The sequence below is a fragment of the Giraffa tippelskirchi genome, chromosome 12, assembly GCF_054371585.1.
Source record: "Giraffa tippelskirchi isolate mGirTip1 chromosome 12, T2T-mGirTip1v1.2.pri, whole genome shotgun sequence".
In the NCBI taxonomy this organism is placed as follows: domain Eukaryota; kingdom Metazoa; phylum Chordata; class Mammalia; order Artiodactyla; family Giraffidae; genus Giraffa; species Giraffa tippelskirchi.
The window spans coordinates 16,148,993-16,150,936 of NC_137286.1; the positions used below are offsets into that span (position 1 = coordinate 16,148,993).

Sequence of the window (1,944 nt, forward strand, 5' to 3'; positions counted from 1 at the left end):
TCAGCAGCCGGGCCGGCCGGGCCCCGTCATGCTGGCCCTGGACAGGCTCCCAGGCTCCGAGAATACGCTCTGCATGAAGGTGTGGCACTGCGTCACGAAGCTCCCTCTGGTGATCTCCTTGAGATGTCGGGGACGCAGTTAGCTTTCAAGATCAATGCCTGACGTTGCTTAATGCGGGTCAGGGCCACCTGGAAGGTGACCTTGGAGTGCTCCTTGAACAGACTATCCCAGATGTGAAGCAACGTGGGCTGGAGGTTTACAGACAGGCAGACAAACCAGCGCAACACGACCGGGGTCCACAGCACGCCGTGCCTGCCCCTTCCGGGCCACCACCGCCAGCAGCTTGGTCTTCGCCAGCTCCAGGAGGACCTCCTGGCCTGTCTTCGGGCTCAGCAAGGAGAGGCCGCAGGATTCTGGAAGTATTCCGTCAACTGGGACGTCCAACAGCCACAGAATCAGATATCCCGCTATGTAGCTCACTCCCCGGCATCAACCCACCCCGCGGCTGTGGTGCGGGCGGGTCAGCAGCACGTGATACAGGGTCCTCTGGAAGCAGGGGCCCGCGCCCTTCTGGGGCCTCACGCCGACTGGGAAAGCCCCGTTCAGGTGTGTCCTGAGGGCCTCCTCCAGACTGTCATTCCTCTCTCCTCAGAGAACACAGTGGCGACACCAGGGTTCCGGTCCATCTGGGCCAAGGTTTCTCTCACCCCCACCCAGGCGCGGGCCCAGTGCTCCGGCGGGACGCCCCTTCCGGATATGGTGCTTCACTGTCGTAATCTTCTGGACACCACCGCTTCCCTTTAGAAGTTTGGACCACGTTATGGCCCTTCTGGTATCACCGAACGGGCGGGAAAAAAATTCTTCAAAAGCTGCATAATCGAAGTCCTCAGGCCTTTGCAACGCCAAGAACGGATTGAGCCCTGGATGCGGTTACACGCCACATGGGCGCCCCTCGTGCGCGCACCTGGAGGACCCCAGGCATTCCTGGAGGGGGCGACGGGGGCGGGGGCGGGGTGGCCAAACCCACCGCCCGGGGCTCGCGGCGCCCCGCTTCATTACACAACTTCCAGCAATTCCGTGCCTTCTGAACGCCTGAATACTAGCAGGTGTGGCTCTTTTATTCCTCCAGCTCTTTCAACAGATTTTTTACATCTGTCATTCATGGTATGAACTCTTTCTGCTTGATGTGCCTAGCTTGTTTTCTGTTTTTCTGCAGAAAACTGTGTAATACTGGAGAGCCAATATTTTTGAGGAAAGCTGCCTTCCTGTTTTGCTCCTCTCCACGACTTCTTAGAGTTGTTCACTGGACACTGAAAGACTGCGGAAACATCTCCGTGGCTTTGCAGAAGCTTTTAGCCTTGTTCCCCATTCTGTTTATTGCTCAGAATTTAGCATTGTTCTTTGAAGAAAAAAAAAAAAACAACTGACCATATATTTCAGGCACTTGGATTTTCCAGGTTTTTCAAAAGAACCACTGAAAGCTCAATTGATCTTTCTTTTCTCTATCAAAGGCCCAGAATTCTCCACCCAGAATCAGCAGATATACTAAGGGAGAAATCTTGCTGGTGACTTTTTGCTCACCTAAGAATAGTTCTGCTTCTCTAGATTTTTTTTTTTTAATTTGCTTTGCATTCCTTGCATGGTTCTCAGGTGTCTTTTAAGCTCTGTTTACGTATTTTAACGTAGCTAAATCCCGCCCCCACGCCCCCCCACACAGGTACATTGGCTAACAGCCCAGCTGCCTTCCAATGTAGTGAACTTTCTATTACCAGGAATGCTAAACTGGAAGCTGGATAAACATGTAAGCCATTTTACAGGGAGGAATGGGATTATCATGTTGATAATGGAGAGTTACTCTACTCTAAACGTGGTGTGTATTTTGCAATCTGTGGCTTTATAACCATATTTTTAAAGTAATTACTATATTGCTAAAAGTTATTAGCA

The 1,944-nt window shown here is 52.0% G+C and overlaps 1 pseudogene; it reads right to left on the reverse strand.

Annotated features, from left to right (window-relative positions):
• LOC145528585 (growth hormone-regulated TBC protein 1 pseudogene) lies at nt 1-1,163 on the reverse strand (annotated as a pseudogene).
• Nucleotides 1,164-1,944: the final 781 nt, after the last annotated feature.